At 36.2% G+C, this 19,141-nt stretch overlaps 1 protein-coding gene across 12 annotated transcripts in view; it reads left to right on the plus strand.

Moving 5' to 3' along the window:
• Window positions 1–19,141, plus strand: part of MCTP1 (multiple C2 and transmembrane domain containing 1) — a 594,209-nt gene that overhangs the window by 481,569 nt on the left and 93,499 nt on the right. The window lies entirely within an intron of this gene.

The following is a 19,141-nucleotide window of genomic DNA, read 5'->3' on the forward strand; positions in this document are numbered from 1 at the left end:
TAATTCCAAAGACCCACAGTCGAGTCTCACTATTCTGATTGGCCCATCCTTGAACCAATTACTGTAACCAGGAGCAGCTGATACTCTTGTTGACCAGGTCTGGGTCAAATGTCCATCCACATGGAGCCAGGGGTGGAACTAGCACCACCAGAAACCATCAACTAAAAGTGGGGGAGGGTTTCCCCAAGGAAAATCAGAGTGCTGAACAGAAGAACAAGAGAGTTCAATCGTAGAGAGATGGTGGATCGGCCAACAGTTCCCAATAAGGGCCATAATCATATATCTGAACCAACAATGTTTCAGATGAGAAGAGGAAATATGTTTAAATACAATCGATACACTGATCTTTGGTGAAACATGCTGCCTTCCCCATACTAACTTACTTGTATTGCAGATTAAGTCTGATTAGTACAACTAGAATATACCTAGAACCTCAATTCTGACAAAAGAAACAATAAAACGATAGTAAAAATCCCTCAGAAACCAGCACTGTACTTTTGATAGTAATCAGTGCTTCAGGGGACTGAGACCGTTGTAATTGTCAAAAAGATGGTGGAGTTCAAAGGTTAAGAAGTAGCAAGTTTCAACTTCTTCTGTATAGTAAGCCAGACACAGTTTTTTTGTTTGTTTGTTTGTTAGTTTTGAGACACGGTCTCGCTCTGTCGCCCAGGCTGGAGTACAGTGGCATGATTTCAGTTCACTGCAACCTCTACCTCATGGGTTCAAGCGATTCTCGTGCCTCAGTCTCCCAAGTGGCTGGGATTACAGGCATGCGGCATGCCACCACACCCAGATAATTTTTTTCTTTTTTTTGATTTTTCGAGACAAAGTCTCACTCTGTCGCCCAGGCTGGAGTGCAGGGGCGCGATCTTGGCTCACTGCAAACTCTGCCTCCCAGGTTCACGACATTCTCCTGCCTCAGCCTCCCAAGTAGCTGGGACTACAGGCGCCCGCCACCACGCCCAGCTAATTTTTTGTATTTTTGGTAGAGACGGGGTTTCACCATGTTAGCCAGGATGGTCTCGATCTCCTGACCTTGTGATCTGCCTGCCTCGGTCTCCCAAAGTGCTGGGATTACAGGCATGAGTCACCACGCCCAGCCCAGACACAGTTTAGCTGTGCCAAAGCACTGGGTGAGTCTTGAAGGTTTGAGATGATAAGAGATTTTCAACAAGATATAGGGCTTCTCTGTTACAGGTTTTCAGTACCTGTTATCAAGAGCATTTCTTAGGTTTGACACCTTTTATCTTTAACACAGTCTTTAAAATGGATCTTAAAATGGGGAGGAAGAAAAAAGAAGAAAAAAACATTATTTAATGGACAAGGAGAAATTTTTAGAGTACATTAATAAAATAATACCCTTAAATAAGTATACTCATTTATATTCAATAATCTTTAAATATATATTTAGAATTTTTTCATACAATCTTGAAGAGAGGCTATAAAAATTGTTTAAAATCCTGTCAAATTTTACCACCTTATTTTTGGAAATAAGATTGTGAAGTAGAGATTAGAAATGATTGCCATTGCACGTGATAGAAAATGTTTGCCTCACCCAAAACTCAGTTTTTCTATCTGCAATATGGGAATACAAATAAAAACATATAATTGAAATTGATAAAAGGGAAAGAAGTTAAATGATCCTCTGGGGCATAGAAATGCTTAGTTATAATTATTCTTTCATGGTAATAATTTTATTTAATTAAATTATTTAAATCCAGCTTCATATTTAATTCCTATTTAGGTTTCAAAATAATAAAAATCCTTAAATATATTAACAGTACTATGTTAATTCATGTAAAAATATTTCTTAGAAGTGAGATAAACAGTAACAGCATTTAATGAATTTTCATAGTATAGTTGAATTGATATATTAATTTTACAGTTGAGGAAGAGGGGCCCACATATAATTACTTAATATTTATGGATACACACTTCCCATGGGATGAATAAATAAAAGGACAGATAAATATACATATGATATAAATTTGTATACGCACATCTTATGTTATATCCATATACACAAAGATGTTATATTCATGTACACACTTGGCAAACACATTTATACATATCTATTTTACCTTGAACTCTAAAACGTTTCAGCTGATTTAGGGCTCTCATTATCCATAAAATTTCTCAATTAAAAAGAGCTTACTTGTTTTATGGGAGAAGTCTTAGCATTATTCTGCCCTTTTTACTTTACCTTTTCGTGTTTTCCTTTTTAGACTTTTCCTCCCCATCTGTATGCCAGTTACCCTCCGTTTTGCATAAACTAGACATAAAGGAGAGGAAAACAAAGCTATGCAGACAACCCAGAGCATTTCGTGATAGATGGTATGATATGTGTTTTGCTTTTAAGTAGCATGTTGCCCTCTCTTTGACACCAACTCTATTCCATTTACCGTTGCTCTAATTGGCGATGAGACTGAGACCAAGACAGTCTTGAGCCAGTGTTCTTTTCTAACTGGTATTTAAAGGCTGTACACTATTCCATGCCTCCTCAAGACTGATGTAAAGCTAGAAAAGAGGAAACACATTGCTGTCTCTTTATTACACTAGTAAACCCTGAATCCAGAGTTGCCACTGAGTGGATGTCTTTATTAGAGCGAGAAATATGGTGAACACTGCTGGACAGGAGTGTGGTCAAACATATCTGAAAGGCAAAGACATAAATGAAAGAAGTGCAATGTTGCCGTAACAGTGAACTAGTGAAAGGGGAGCTGGATTCTGCCCAGTGTCGTGCACTTGGAGAACAAAGCCACACCTGTCTCCCTGGGAGATAGAATAGCTCCAGAAAAGCTGACAGCAGAACACGGAGGCAGTTTAGATTGCAGCAATTGATAGATGGAAAAATTGGCTGTAGAAACAACGGGAAATCTGCCAGGGCCCACCTGCTTTTCCATGCTTGATATTATATAACTTAGCTTACAAACACATGTATTAAGCTTTATCATGAAAAATATTAAGAAATGTTTTGTAGCAGTATAGGAAGATACAGGATTATCCTAGAATTTTAGAAGTGCTGGCATAAAAACAGTTGGAAGCAGTTTTCAGGTGTATTTAACTTGTCCTGCTGTGTTCAGCAGTTTTCATTTCTATTTTTTTTGATGTAATATATTGAGAAAAACAAACCCAACCAACCTAAGGGAGGCACTGACTGTTGCTGACCGGAAAAATAAAACAAATCCCTCCTAACATGTGTTCCTGCTGTATTTCCCGTAGATGAATGTGGGGGTAAGAAGTTTTATTTCCTGATACAGGTGGTACCATAGGTAACCTGGCAACAGAGACCATTGAGGTATGCAAATGAAAACCTAAGACTCTAGGCCCAAATTAAAAGTGTTCCTCACCCAAGATTATGAAATAGAAAACATTGTCATATTTATCCAGTAGTGCTTTCTTCGGGGCAGAGAAGATGACTTTGAATACCCTATCCTCGTTCTCCTGTGCCAAGGTTTGTTTTTGTTTTAACTTTTTTTTTCTTTCTGTGTGTTGAGCTAAGCTGTACTTCTTTCCTTTTCTATTTCTTTCCATGTCTTCTCTCACTGAGTTTTCCTTAGCATTTTTTTTTCATATTCTCAGCCATTTCTTATTTAGAAAGTAAGGCATTCAAAAAAAATTTTTTTTAACTGATTATATTTTTCATAGGAATTTGGAACTGTTACAGTTGCATGATAGTCTCACCGTATGGTGGTAGCATTATATTGCCACTTTCCATCACCTGCCTCTAGGACCCTGCTTTTCCAATTATAATTAGCAAAGATTGATGTTGATATTTGCTTTAGCTATTTTGTAGTGGCTTTAGTGAAACTTCTCCGAACTCAAATGAGGACCAACTGTCCAAAGAATCATCATGTGGATAGTGTCATCGACTCACATTTTAAAATATTTTGGAAGTGTTGGCAAGATATACCCAAGATTCCTTACCATTAATTTTCTCAGCCTAGTTTCTCTCAGTTATTTGTATTGGAATTTACCTTCACAAAAGTTTAGCACTTTTTATTTGATTTATTTATTTGTGTATTGTGTATTTACTTTTAGCACTTTTTATTTTAAATGAAATATAAAGAATAGGTGAAATTTTATTTTACTGAAATACAATTTGTATGTCATAACATTCACCCATTTTGAGTATAGAATTCACTGGTTTTTAGTAAATTTCCAGAGTTGTACAACCATCACCTCAGAGGATCCTTCATGACTGATACAGTCCTCCCCATTCCCATCTCCAGCTCCTGGAAACCACTAATGTGTTTTCTGTCCCCAGGGATTTGCCTTTTTTGACCTTTTCATGTAAATGGAATCATATACTTTGTCCTTTACATCTGACTTCTTTCACTTAGTGTGGTGATTTTGAGTTCATGATGTAGAATGTGTCAGTAGTGTCTTCTTTTATTTTTATTTTTTTGAGACAGGATCTTACTCTGTTGCCCAGGCTGGAATGCAGTGATGTAATTATGGCTCACTGCAGACTTGAACTCCAAGCTCAGGTGACTAGCTGGGACTACAGGTATGCGCCACCACTCCCAGCTAATTTTTAAAATTGTTTTGTAGAGACAAGGTCTCACTATGTTGCCCAGGCTGGTCTTGAACTCCTGGACTCAAGTGATCCACCTTCCAAAGTACTGGGATTACAGGTATCTTCTTTTTATTGCTGAATGGTATTCCTTGGATATAGCACATTATGATTATCGATTTACCAGATGATAAACATTTGGATTGTTTCTATTTAGGGAATAGCATGAATAGTGCCGCAATGCACATTCATGTATGTATCTTTATGTAGGCATATGTTTTCATTTTTCTTTGATAGGAATAGAATAATTGGTTAATGTAGTAAATGTATGTTTACATTTTTAAGAAACTAACAATCTGTTTTCCAAAGTAGCCATACCATTTTACATTCCTACCAACGATATATAAGTGTTCTAGTTTCTTTGTATCTTCACCAACATTTAGTACTTTCTGTCCTGATTACAGCCACTCTAGTGGGTGTGAAGTGGTATCCCATTGTGGTTTAATTTATGTTTCCCTAGTAACTAATGATTTTGAACATCTTTTCATGTGCTTATTTGACATTCAGCTGTTTTATTTGGTCAACTGTCTATTTAAATCTTTCTCCCATTGTTTAAATGGGGTTTTTGTCTTTGATTAAGTTTTAAGTACCCTATATACTCTGAATACAAGTCCTTAATCAGATATATGATTTGCAATTATTTTCTCTCAATGTGTGGCTTATCTTTTCATTTTCTTAAGGGTGTCTCTTGGAGCACAAATGTTTTTAACTTTAATATGGCCAAATTTTTTTAATATACTGCATGTAGGTGTGTGTATATATATATATACACATATATATATACACACACACCCCCACATACACACACACAGACATTTATACACACACACAGAGAGAGAATGCTTTTGGTGTTGTATCTGTGAATAAATACCTTGCCTACCCCAAGGCCACAGATACTTTCTTCTAGAGGTTTTGTGGTTTTAGTTCTATTATCCATTTTGTATCATCTTGGTTTTTTTTTTGTTTTGTTTTGTTTTTTTTTGTTTTTTTTGGTAAGAGGCAAGGTCTCACTCTGTTGCTTAGGCTGGAGTGCAATGGCTATTCGCAGGCTCAATCACAGTGCACTGCAGTTTTGAACTCTTGGGCTCAAGCGATCACCTACCTCACCCTCCTAAGTAGCTAAGACTACAGATGTGCACCTGAATTTTCTGTATATAGTAATTTTATTACTTTTAAATATAGTTTAATTTTACATTATTGTGCTCATTCCCACAAATACACCTGAATTTATCTTTGGAAAATTTCAGAAGACATGTAGAAGGGTTTTTTGGTTTTGGTTTTTGTTTTTGTTGTTTGTATCCTTGACCTAATCACAAACAGCACCATCTTTTGGTTCGTATTTACATTTGCTTTTTACAATAGCCATCTACTAATAGCTCACATTTTTCCTTGAGAGGACATTAAATTTCAGAGACATCTAAAACCTTCCTGAAGCTTGTGAATAATTTAAAAGATTGAGCAAAGTAGTCTTTAGAGTCACTGTCCCAACAATGAATATCCAAGTAAATTGTCATCAAGAAACTGAGGATCATCATGTGAGAGTGTGACATCACATCTGAACCTATGATTAATGCCTGCTTAACATCCCCTTTTGTTTAAATAGAATGCAATATTCAATTATTCTGGAAAATTGATCACAGTAAATCATTGATTTTAAAAACTTCAGGAAATTTGGTTTAAAACAGTACTCAGAGAAGTATAAATGTTTCTTGAGAATCGTACATCAGTGCCGTGTGGCTCAACAAAATATGTCCACTCCTGACAGGTCATTTTTAGAAACGAGGCTTTATGGGCAATCAGCTACAATGAGAAAAATGCCTGAAAGATAATACATCTCGGCATCTCCATGTCAATGAAGTGAAAGCTTTTCTGAAAATGAAATGGCCTTCTTTTAGAACTCTGGAATCCTAAACTACAGACATTTCAGGAACTATTTTGGCTGAAAATGATAGGAGAGATTTTTCTTTTTCATAATTTTTATTACAGTGGAATTGGTTTTTGTATTTCTAACAGTTTGACAAGAGCTAATTACAATGCGCTCATCTGTTTTGCGGACTAATTTGAGCCATCGGGCATCAACACCATAGACGTGCAGCAGCATTGCAAATGATACGCATGCTTCCCTTGCTCCAAGAATTTGTACTTGCTATAAAAGAAAACAGATTTGGACAGCCCTGAAAAAGTCGGGTTTGGTTTGAAGAAAACATTTCAGAATTACATTAGAGCTGGCCTACAAGTGAACTAAAAATACCTGCTCATCTCAGTGGTCTTGGCCCAGGGCCTTTCCTTTTACTGTAAAAGTCAGGCTGTTTGAACAGTTGGAGTTCGGCTTGCTTGCTGTCTAAACTAGTGTTCTCTGATAACTTCTGTTACCATTGAAACACAAGCCCCATTGCATTTAAGAGAATGTTTAGAGGTGTGGAAAATAGCCAAGAGAAATGTATACTTAGTGCTCAAACCTTTAGGCTTCCCGTGCAGTAACTAGACCACTTAGAGCTGTTAAGAAATAAATGGGAGAAAGACATTCATCAGTAAACATTACGCAGCAAGGGTAAAAGATGGAATGGAGTAAAGAAGGCTGTTAAAATCAGCCTAAGATGATTATTTGAATTGCAAAGAGAACTGTTCAGACATAGCTAGAGCTGCTAAACATAACTCTTGAAGTTTTTCCAGAACAGAGGGATTGGGGGAATGAGACCAGTGAAGGAGAAAATTAGAAAATTATAAGATGGAATGGGAGACGAAGTTTCAAAAGCTGATAAACGATAGCTGAAATATACGATATTATTAGGTCTTAAATCTATTTATGAGGGCGAAAATTTAAAAACACACTTTCTGACTTTGGCTCTGTGATTTTCAGATTTAAATGAAGATATTAAATCCGGACAAAGAATAATCAACAAAAACTGCAAGGTTATATCATGAAGGATAAAAAAGAAAGATCAGAAGTCAGTAGCCCAGGGAAGAGAGTCTTGATAAGTTGGATAAATCTGAGTGAAATAATTTGAGTGGAAAAAAGTCAGAGTGCTACCAGATATCCCAAAACTTGGCAGAATTCAACACTCTGCACATCAGCTACTAAAAAAAGGAATTACCATAATTGATCATCTGCTTTTTTAAAGACATTCCTGTTCAGTGAGATAGAGCTGGAGGTGTAAAGACTGAAGGACTAATTTTTAAAGTAACTTGTATCACAGACTTTACTAACATGTGTTTGGCTTGTTAGATAGCTGGGTATCCTATTTTCTGGCACAGTATAGAGAACAGAGGGAGGTTCCCCCCATGAGCAACTGAAGTGCCAGCTGTTGCCCTAAATATTGTACCTGTTCATGATGGAGATAGCTTTAAAGCCAGATTTCAAGCTTAGGGAAAATTTTACATTTTGTACATCAGCAAACATTGGTATGAGATTTGTGTGTCTAGATACAGCATTTATATACACAAAGGGGAACTGATCAAAAATTGATTTCAAAAATAGGAGTGGTAACATTCATTTCTTTAAAAGTTTAAAAGGAAACTGCATTTGATAAGCTTTAATAAATGTTTACCTCACTTCTAATGCCTTAGAAAATATATAGAAATTGTCAATTTCTATAAAATACATTGAAATAAAAGATCACAGTGAATGTAGCAATTTTGTTAAACAATAATTTGAAAACTTGAAAGGCAGGAAAGAATATCAGCACATCATGTAATGATTAGAGTATCATGAAAAAGGTATCTTTTTCATTGGAGGCATAAGAAGAAAAGCTAAAATACACTGAGATCCAACATTAAAACCCTTTTTTGTCTTCCTTAGAAAATAATTAAAGCATGGACTGTGAGTTCCCTAGCACTGGTGAGACAGTTGTGGGTCTTTCGAGAAAAAGTTGGATCCTGGGAAAACAGGGCACTAGAGAAAGGCAAGCTTCAATGAGCTTAACAGCCTTAACTCATTCTTAAATGTTTCTTTGATGTAGTTCTTGAGCATTTTTTAGAATTATTGTTACTTGATTCCAGCAGCTTCCTCACAGGCCACATAATATCAATTCCTCTTAATTGGTCATTTAAAATAATAAATACGTGCTGATCTGTAGTCTGCAAAAATGACTCTGCTTGCAGCCTGATTTTGAATGAGCTGAACTTCTGTGAATTATAAAGCTGTTAAAATTAAAACATCAACTGTGTTTGATACCATGGTAGGTGTTACAAGCTATAAAGGTAACGGACTCATTTCTAATGAAAGGGACCTTGGAGAATCAACATTCTCCAGGCATCTATAAGCATTTGTCATTTTCATTCTACATCCAAACTTTTACTAACATTAAATTCACAACATTGCAGGAATTTCTTATCAGTTATTCATGTGTGGTTATGTGATGCTCAAGTTGGACATACTCTGGGCTTTACATTTTGGAGTTGTCAGTGTTCTCAAAGCAAAGCCAGAGCCTTTCATCTCTGACTTTGATAAAAATGACACAAATTATCAGTACAACTTGTAAGCTGAAAAAAAAATTTAAATAAATAAATAACTTCCCAAGCCTTCTGTCTGGCAGGTTCTATTGATATAATATCTCCATCAAGGAAAGTAGTGTGCATTATGCTATGATTAGTTGATAGCTCCATCTTTGAGGTTGTTTGGGTCCATTTTGTTGTGGAGATTCTTCACTGGGTGCTTTCGTGGCTTGTATGTAACATATCTTCAAATGAGTCCTATCTAGTTGTCACACTCGCTTCTTTAACAGATAGAGTCAAGCTATGTTTTTCAAAAAAGCATTGATGTACTAAGATTGTAGACTTTAGGTTTCAGATAGCAACTTCAAAAACCCAGCATACATTTTCACAATATAAAGAATTGGAACTTTCTGATGTATATTTGTTCATCCTAGTAAACCCGAAGAAACAATGTTTTTTCAACACCATCAATAAATAAAGTTTCAGTATATGTATTCAAGTCACAGCTTGCCAATAAATCAACCAATTTCTCACTTTTTTTCTACTCCTTCCCATATACCTCATCCTGTTACCAGAACAGAGATAGATAGTTCTTTTGACACATTTTGCCTACTCAATATAAAGGCATTTGGTAGATAGTGCACTTTGATTTTTTTTTTTCTCTACACATAAGAAACACACACACACACAAAACGAAACACAACAGATCAAGTCTTGTCAGTTTGGTATCTGGCTGAAACTAGTCAAAAGAAGGCAGTTTTCATTCTAATTAAGAGAGAGGAGAGATGCCACTGTACATGAGGCTCTTTTGGGCATATTAATGCTCACTGTATCATTGTGGCATGATCACAGGAAATAGCAAAATAAGTTGGAACGATTCAGTGGGTCTAAGGTAGCCATCAATTCCCTGCTACCGTGTATTTTAGAAAATTGTCCAAACAAAGCAAAGCCTCTCTTCAAAAGAGCAACACATCATACTTTAAAACCACCTTGAAAAGGTTATCGTTATGCTAGGAATTAATTAGGTTCACTTTGCCTACCTCCTCTCCCTTGTTGAATGGAGGTGGTACAAAAGCCTTTAGTGGAACCAACCAGAAATAAAGACCTTTGAACAGGTGGTGGTGCCATCTGGCTATTTAAATCAAGGCAAAACCACCCCCTTCCCAGAAGACTAGGTTCTGAAGACTCTGGTGATGTGGTGGAGCCTGACTTAATTTGAGTGAGTGTAAATGGGCATAAGGGCTTCACCTCCAGTCCTTTAGGCATGTTTTTAAGGAATGTTAAACATTAATAGGAATATCTAGTGCAAATGCTTATAAGGACAATTTTTTTTCTCTGCTACTGACTTACTCTAAGTCATAATTCATGCCATCACATAGGAAATAATACCTAGCTTTTTTTTTCTGTATACACTTGTATATATACATATAGTTTCTTCTTTTCTAAGTTAATTATAGAATATTCTATTATCTATGTGAGAAACAGACAACTTTTCTCAAAGAGGAGTGCTTTTAGCATTTGGGGCAGGAAAATTCTTCATTGGGTATGACTGTCACACATATTTCAGAGTGATTCACGTTGGCTTCACCCGCCAAATGCCAGTATTTCCCTTCTCCCACCCTAGTCATTGTGACAACTAAAAACATCCCTGCATATTTCCAAATGTGCCCTAGGGAGAAAAGTGGCAGCTCAGCACCGAAATGTTTGAAAGTTGATCCTCCTTCTTTTTATATTCCCTTTCTTGTGCCAAAAAGGATTTAAGGAGACAATTGGTGGGGTTAATTCACAAACAGTGCTTTCATTGGCTTCTGACTATCCTTCTCTTCAATCAAGTTTGCAATTCAGAAATTTTACCTCTTTGCCAACTCTGATGATGGCTTTTTCAAAAAGAAAAGCAGTGTATTTTAGGTCTCACTTTATCCAGCTCTCTTCTTTGAGGCCAATCTTATTGGTAGAGCTAAAATAATTGCCTTTTAAGTATTCATTGCTATAACCAGTTTTTGTATATTAATGAACACCTTGAATTTTCCCCCTAATCATTGCCTAGTTCCTCAAAAGGCATATCCTGTGTATTTGTTATCTTTCTAATTTGAGGTCTCTCTCACATCAAGAAACATTCTCATACCAAATGTTCTGTGTTAGGACCCAAAAAAGTCCTTCCAGATTAACTCTTCTAAGCATATACGCACTTTTGGCACATTTCTTCATTCTGTTTTTTCTGAAATAGATATTATCGAATGATGAAATATACAGGAAAACATTAGGGGGTGAAGGTTGGGTAAAAAATGGGTTAATACTGTGAAGGTCTGAGTGTAAATGTATGTTAAGTTTAAGAAAAAAATGAATTGAAATTAGGAAGGAAAAGGATTTTCTAAAAGGACTCTGAAATAATTAATTGTTTTGTAGGAGATGGCCTTTCCATGTAGGCAGAAAATTTTTTCTTCACTTCTTTCTGAAGAGACAGTCAAATAGAGAATCTCATCTCTTAATTAGAAAGAAAAATACTCATCAAACACATCTCATCACTGGAGAGCTAATGATCCACAGCTGTTAGTCTGAAAGGGCAGGCTTTTTTCCTGAACAGTAGGAAGTGTTAATCATTTTGGATGAGATTTCTTTTTAAAATATACTGTGGTTTGCAAAAGAATAGGATATTCAATATTCCAACTTAAATGCTTTTTTTGAAGTGGGCTCCCCCAGGGATACTGTCATGTGTCGTACTGAATGATTGTTGGATGCAGGCATCTTCCACTGCACTCCAACGAGAGCATCAACTGATGGGATGATGTGAATGGCCCAGTCCTGCCTGAGACTCATAAAACCCCAGGCTCAAATAAATCAAAAACATGCATGTCTTGCACCTCCTAAGAAATAGTGTTGCTATAAAAATCTTAAAATTTGGAATTGCTCACTCTACTTTGTATAGTATGCCTTGTTTAATGTGACTGAAAAGCCTTGCCCCACCTTCACATAACTTCTCAGCAGAACAGATTTTTTTGTTGTTGTTGTTTAATCTTTATTTGAAAAAGTAGGGCTTTTTTTCTGTAAAAATGTAATTGGCTCATTCAGTTTCCAATCTTTGCCTTTACAGCCCCCTTGCTAACCTCTTCTAAACATTTTGTACAGAAGAAAACCCCACTTAATAGAAACCTTATGAATGGCCAACTTTTGATTATTCAGAGTCGTGTAAGATAGTGGGAAAAAGGAAGAATAAAATTGGCTCCGCAAACCTCGTTTCTGCCATTAGCTTTTGGCCTCTTTGCCATACCAAACCTTTACCAGAACACCTAAGTGGCATTCCATTTCCTTGTACTGATGCAAAAGTAGTTATCCTAGAGGAAGGGGGAAGAGAAGAAAAAGATATGGAAAATCTATGAATTGGATAATCAGTACCTAAATAATTGATACCTTTAAAGCATCAACATTCAATCTAAGACCCTTTACCTTAGAGTCAGTGGAGCTTCGTGGGAACAGCATACTGGATTAGGAAGCAGAAGACTTGGCTCTGCCACTCAGACTTGCTTCAGACAAGTCTCAAACTCCTAAGCCTCAGTTTCCTCCTTTGTAAAAGGAAGGTAATAGTCCCTACCTTCCCAGCCTGCCTCTCAGGACTTTTTCCTTAAAGTTCAGTCTATGCAATATGCGATAAGATACTTGTTAGGAGAAATTATGTTATATATATATTTTTGAGACAGAGTCTTGCTCTGTTGCCCAAGCTGGAGTACAGTGGTACAATCACGGCTCACTACAGCCTCAACCTCCTGAGCTCAAGAGTTCCTCCTGCCTCAACCTCCTGAGTAGCTCATAGGGATCATAGGCATATGCCACCATGCCCAGCTACATTTTTTTTTAAATTTTATTTTTAGTAGAGACAAAGTCTCACTAAGTTACCTAGTGAGTAACCTAGTCTCACTAGGCTGGTCTTGAATTCCTGGCCTCAAGCAATCCTCCTGCATCAGCCTCCCAAAGTGTTGGGATTAGAGGCATGAGCCACCATGCCCAGTCTATTTACCTTGTGGTAAATTAAAACTTTTCAAGAAAAACCTCATTCTGAATATTTATGGTTAAAATTTAGAATGTTTTTAAAGCCTGACCCAAATAGATACTTCAAAATTGCATATTGCGATGTTGCTACTAATATCATAGTCAAGATAATACTGATTTAGATAAAAGATTTTTGAATTTAAAAATGAACAAAGACTATGAACAAGAATTAGAATTCATGAAACTACTAGTTCCGAACAAGCTGTTTTTCATATATAGGGGCATAATAAGATTGTTAGGAAATTGTTAACATTTTAATACTGAATTGTTTTAACTTGAGTTCACAAAATCTTTAATGTTTCAGCCATTTGCTAGTAATAATGAATTTTTGTAAAGATCTAGATTTTTTGTTTCAATTATTAGTAAAACTTTTAACTGCAACTCTTCTGTTTAACTCTTAGGATTTCCCACCAAAAAATTCTCCATTCCTCACCAAATACAGTTCACCCTAAAGAACACCACCTGTCTTCTACAACTGCTCAAAGAACAATGATCATATTGACTTATTAAGTTTATAAAGTCTGTGTAATTTTCTTAATAATAATTTATAATATGAAAAGCATAGGCCGGACGCGGTGGCTCATGCCTGTAATCCCAGCACTTTGGGAGGCCGAGGTGGACAGATCACGAGGTCAGGAGTTCGAGACCATCCTGGCTAACACAGTGAAACCCCATCTCTACTAAAAATACAAAAAATTAGCCAGGCATGGTGGTGGGCACCTGTAGTCCCAGCTACTTGGGAGGCTGAGGCAGGAGAATGGCATGAACCCAGGAGGCGGAGCTTGCAGTGAGCCGAGATCGCACCACTGTGCTCCAGCCTGGGCAACAGAGCAAGACTCTGTCTCAAAAAAAAAAAAAAAAAAGAAAAGCATTATATTAATAATATAGTACTTTTTGATGAATCATCTTCACATATATCACTTGCTTTTCCACAGCCAACTTGTGAAATAGGCTGGTGTAACCATCTCCATTTTATAGGTAAGAGACTAAAGGAAAAGAGAATAATTGACTTGCACAGGGTCCTATGATGATCAGATAGCAGAAATTGAACTGAAATCACTTCTTTGGGCTTCTGGTCGAAACTGTGTTTTACCCTACCACATTGTCTCCTTGGAGATAGAATAATATGTATTAGTGAGCCTTTGCTGTATAACAAACCGCTCCACAATTAGTAGCTTAAAGCAACTATCATTTATTTAGTGATGATTTTGGTAGCAGTTTGGACTAGGCTTAGCTGGGCTCACTCTTGCGTCTTTGGCTTCTGGTCTGTTAGGTGGCTTTGCTTTGGATGCTGTCTGGCTTTCTACTGGGGTGATGGAGCAACTATGCCCCATGTTTTTTTAAGCCTCTGTTTTCATCATATTTGCTACTCTATCGTTGACCAAAATAAGTTATATGCCTAATCTCAGTCATTGTGGGAGGCTATTATAAAAGTCATGGATACAGGGAAACATGGAAAAATGGGGGTCATTACTGCACTCAGTCACCACAAATTAAATATGAAAAACTGAAAGTGGCACTCATTTCATCATCTCTTTCTATTTAGTTGGCATGACTCCTTTAGCATAGCTCTTATTCTTGAAACAATCATTAGCTATAGATTCTAGGGTAGTATATGAAAAGTGATAAGCCACTGGAAGGGCCAAAAAATTATATGTAGTGTAAGCCAATGAATTCCTGCTTGTCATAACACGTAATGCTTGTTGAGCATTTTATAGGTGTCAAGCATCAGCTTAATTGCTTCTCAAATCTGCCAAGTAAATAGTATCATTTTCTCTTTTCAGATGACAAAACTAAGAGAAATCTAGTAACCTGCCCAAGGTCCCAAAGCTAGTGACTAGAGAGCTTGGATGCCCTAGGCCTGATTCAAATACTCTTCTCTCTACTGTACCACACTGCAGCAGCTCCTTGAGGGATCCCACAGTCGTGGCTAACAGCCCAAGGCCAGTTGACAAAGAGCTTCTAACATGCAGGATAATGAGTAAAACTCTCAGTGTTCTCTTTCTAATGAAGGGGGTTGTGTGTACTTATTACCATTTGGCTAATGCCCCCTAAAGATTTTCTGGTATTGAATTCTAATTGTAAATTACAACAGCCATCTAATGATTAAAAAAGAAAGCCACCAAATTCTTGGAATAGTTCTAGTCTCTAATGAACATGGATAACTAATGTAGGGGTAGATGTTTTGTTTGGAATTGGGTATGTATTCCATGAGAGTAAAATGTAGACAGCCTAAGTTTCCTTATTAAAAGGAGAGATGGGGGAGATGTGACGAGATTATGTGACAGAGAGGAAAAAATACAGAAAGGGTGCTGTAGTGAAGGATGTGAAGGAATTCAACACTGTGTAGACATTTGTGAGTGTCCTTATCACTACACTTTTACATCAAAAAATTCTAAAATTTTTTGCAGGTCCTCGTTCCATGACCCACAGAGGCAAAAAGCAGTCCGGAAATGCAGATCTGGACAAATTCTAGACATTTTATGGTTTATTTTTGTATTCTGTGAATACATTAGAGATTTTAAAAATTGTTTCTTGATTTCTTTTTCCATTCCATTTTAATGCATTATTATATCTCTTGTTTCCCCCATACCTCTGAAAATGTGTAATCAGGACCATGGACAGATCCTTCATTGTCTTGGCTTTCCTTGGGTTTCTTCCAGCTGCCTTATTTCTCTTACTACTCTAGTGGGACACTAAAGGCCAGGTCTTTTGTGTTATCTCAGTTTTTTTTATAGGAAAGAGGAGAAGATTGATCTCTTTCCAAAGAGAGAAGAGAGAAGAGGCTTCAGTGTGGAGTGAATGAGCTAAAAATCTCCTTTCTTCCTTTGAGGGCTCACTTTATTAGAGGAGCCTCACCAGCTAACAGGAAGTAGAATCATCACTAATATTATGTTGAATAAATGATTGGCTGTTCTACTTTCAGACATCTAATATTTCATAACGTATTTGTTCAATAAATACATTTTTATTGTTAATCTGTGTTCATGTTCTTTAACCTTTTGAAATCTTCATTTACGTGCTGAAAAAGAAAAATAAATGCTTTTGTATTTACAATTTATTCAAAGCCCTCATGTTTTAAAAATATATATTTTCAACAGTAGGAGCTCCTCACTCAATTACCCAAATATTAGATTATTAAAACCACAATAGAAAAGGAGATGGTTTTTCCATTGCCAGAATTCCTAAAATGAACATTATTTCTTCCTTTGTCTCTCTCTCTCCTCTGTCTTTCCCCAATCCATGTTCTGGTACCCGTGTTATTAGGACATATAAAAATACCACAGGCATTTATGATAAGTGTGTGTCAGTTCTGAGTGCTATATTTTAAGAAAGTTTTTGATGTGTTGATTTGGATATGGTAAGAGGAAGATGACTACAATGGGGAAGTGCCTAGAAACTATAATGTGTAACCGATGCTTGAAGTAAGTGGTGATGTTAAACCTAGAGAAGAAGAAGGCATGAGAGATGTCTTGATTGCTTGCAGGATTGTCATCTAGGAAGTTTTTTCTGTGGATGACAGGCCTGCAGCTAACACCAATACATGGACATTACAAGGAAATTCATTCTGAATAAGACGAGGAACCTAACACCAATGAATGGACATTAGAAGGGAAAATATATCTGCTCAATAGGTTACAAAGATTACAATTGGTCATATTTAGCAATGGGATAATCTGAGTCCCATCCATGAGGCCAGAACACACTAAGTCAAATGAGTGCCCTCAGAAAAGGCAAACATAAAGTAAGGTCCGAGAGAAAAGACCATAATATCCAAAATAGTTCATGATTGCATAGCCAAATGGAAAGAAAATCTTGTCTAGAAGTACTAAGGTAGACTCTTTTGTCAGAGGGAGAAATTTGTTAGTAGTATCCCAGGTTGTAACTCTGAATGCATTTTCCTGAAGTCACTTGGTTTTATGTAGTAGATCTATAGAACTTTTGCTAATACAAATAATTAAATAGAATTCTGTTGAATGATTGGGGAACCCAGTGTCCATTTATACATTAATTCAGTAAATATTTACTTATCGAGCACTTGCCATGCCCCAAGTACTGTTCCAGGCTCTAGGGGTAAAACAGTGAATGAAAACAAAAAGTCTATCTTTACAGGAGCTTATATTCTAGTGACTGCCTAAATGTTACAATTAAATATATAAAGAATATGGACTCTAGCCAAAAATGATTTTCCCTTTTACATGTATTGATGTCTGTCAGATTTACCTTAATTCACTTCCAAAAAAAGAATTATCTTTATAAAAATATATTTTAATAATCATAACCATCAATTATTTATATCATCTTTGTATAATTGGTATAAATTTCAAAAATTGAATGAAAATATTTTCTTTTTCTGGAAATCTTCCTACTTTTCTCATAAAATAAAAGATATGGCTCCTGCTTCATGTATTACAATATTTGGAACTTTTCTTATGCAGGAACTTGAATCTATAGTTACTATGTAATTCTGTCCAAAATCATTTCTTGGCTTACTTAACTATTATTTGTGCTTTTTGGTGCCCTCTTGGTTATGAATATAAAAGAATTTGGTAAAATATATAGTTTTCAAAATTTAATGTCACATTGAAAAAACAGATGGTACAGTAATGTCATGAAGTCATTTTAAATATTAGAGAAATATTCAAGACAATTAGATTTATAGACCTCTGTCAAGATATGAGAACACTAAGGCAAAGTGACTTTCTAAAGCTCAGAACCTTGGTTTCCTGGCCCTGAGGCCAGGAGTCTCCCTACCATTTCACCCTGTTTAATTTTCTCTGCTATTTAAATAGGCTGCAGGCTTCACTGAGATTTATTAAGAAGACTGCAAATGGTCCATGCTGCTGTGCCTGACACGGGTGTCCTTAGGGCACTGCCCCTAACTCTCCTGACCTATCAAATGCAAGATGTTTGTGTTATTCCAACCAGCTGGCTGAAAGTCCCAGTTATGCTATGTTCAGCTAAATCTTAGCAGGCAAAGGGCTTTCTAGCTTCCAGTATTATAATCTGTATTACTTGAGGACCTTAATCAATAATTAGTTGACTTTCTGTGTTTTGTAAGGTATTAATAACATGTACACAATAATAGTTTGGGTTTTTGTTTTTGCGAAATGACTGTGCACCAAGCAGTGGGTTTAATTCTTATAACCCTGAGGTGGATAATCCTATTATCCCCATTTTACTAGGGAAGAAATGAAAGGGGGGATATATATGTTGCTTAAAAGTTATATGGCTAGTTAGCATTAGTGTCAGGAGTGGAATCTAGTTTTTAAATGCCTCCTGCCTTAACATTACCTTAATTTGACAGCAAAAGCCACAGACCCAGAGAATTTAGATGATCTGTCCAGGATTACAAGTCTGGTGTGGGTTGGGGGTGAGTCATACTTTATATCCAACTTTGTGTTGTTTTATAATGTAAGTGTTCTTAGAATGACTCCATCTGCCACCCTGAGTTCTTAATCTAACATTTGTCTTACAATGAAAAAGTTTATATACTTGGAGAAGTAGGTAGTGTTTAAAAAGAATAATACAAATAGGCATTTTAAAATTTGTTTTGACAAAATTTCCTTGTAATAGCTGTTTGATTTCTATGGTAATGCTAAATGTTAAGCCAACCATTTTGTACACTTGTCGGTAGCAGTGCTTTTTTTCATGTTGTGAAATCTTTGGGGCTCTCTGATGTAGACTTGGTATTTTCATCTGCCTATTAATCTTGTTACGTTGTATTATCCAAGTAAGATTTTTTAAAAGTCCCTGATATTAAATAGTGATTCATTTTTTATCATTAAGGCAGATAAACCAGGCTATTTCTGACAGTGTGGTGGACTTCATTTTGCTGCTTTTTAAAAATTGTGTTCAACTTAACAATAATTTCACTGGAGGAGAAAAACTCAAATTTCCTCTTTGACAACGTAATGATATCAACTTTTCCTTAATAGAAATTAAACAGATTGGAAATCTTACCAGTGACTTTTCAAGGGTCAGTTATATTTTTAGAAAAATGTCTAAAAGTTTCCAAGGCTTTGTTTTCAAGATAAATCTTCCTGTTCTGAAGCATTCGGTTTTGGGTTTTTGAAGTAGAGTATA

Source organism: Macaca thibetana, chromosome 6 (genome assembly GCF_024542745.1).
Source record: "Macaca thibetana thibetana isolate TM-01 chromosome 6, ASM2454274v1, whole genome shotgun sequence".
Classification (NCBI taxonomy): domain Eukaryota; kingdom Metazoa; phylum Chordata; class Mammalia; order Primates; family Cercopithecidae; genus Macaca; species Macaca thibetana.